This window comes from Tarenaya hassleriana, unplaced genomic scaffold (genome assembly GCF_000463585.1).
Source record: "Tarenaya hassleriana unplaced genomic scaffold, ASM46358v1 Cleome1, whole genome shotgun sequence".
NCBI classification, from domain to species: Eukaryota; Viridiplantae; Streptophyta; class Magnoliopsida; order Brassicales; family Cleomaceae; genus Tarenaya; species Tarenaya hassleriana.
Window position 1 is genome coordinate 10,452,285 of NW_010960187.1, and position 918 is coordinate 10,453,202.

Sequence of the window (918 nt, forward strand, 5' to 3'; positions counted from 1 at the left end):
CATCACTATCATCTTCTTCATCATCAGTTCCTGCATATGACCAATTATCTGAACATCAATCAAACTCGTCAACCCAAATCAGTTTGTCTACTTTGACCATATAAACACATATCAGTCCATACCTTGTTCGTGTTGTGCAAATTCTACATCCTCTTGATCATTATCGAATTTTTACATAGATTGATGATGTCCTACATATGAACAATTATATGAATATCAGTCAAACTCGTCAACCAGAAGAGTCAAACCGGTCAAACTCGTCAACCAAAAGAGTCAAACCAATCTAACTCGAGCTGCCCAAATAAAGTGTAGTGTAAGATCATACCTTGTTCGTTCTGTGCCATTTCTATATCCTCTTGATCATTGTCAGATTCTTGCACAGATTGATGATGTCCTACATATGACCAATTATATGAATATCAGTCAAACTCGTCAATCAGAAGAGTCAAACCGGTCAAACTCGTCAACCAAAATAGTCAAACCAATCTAACTCGGGCTACCCAAATAAAGTATAGTGTAAGATCATACCTTGCTCGTTCTGTGCAATTTCTATATCCTCTTGATCATTGTCAGATTCTTGCACAGATTGATGTCCTACATATGACCAATTATATGAATATCAGTCAAACTCGTCAACCAGAAGAGTCAAACCGGTCAAACTCATCAACCAAAAGAGTCAAACCAATCTAACTCGGGCTGCCCAAATAAAGTGTAGTGTAAGATCATACCTTGTTCGTTCTGTGCAATTTCTACATCCTCCTGATCATTATCGGATTTTTCCACAGATTGATGATGTCCTACATATGAGCAATTATATGAATATCAGTCAAACTCGTCAACCAGAAGAGTCAAACCGGTCAAAATCGTCAACCAAAATAGTCAAACCAATCTAACTCGGGCTACGCAAATAAAGTGTAT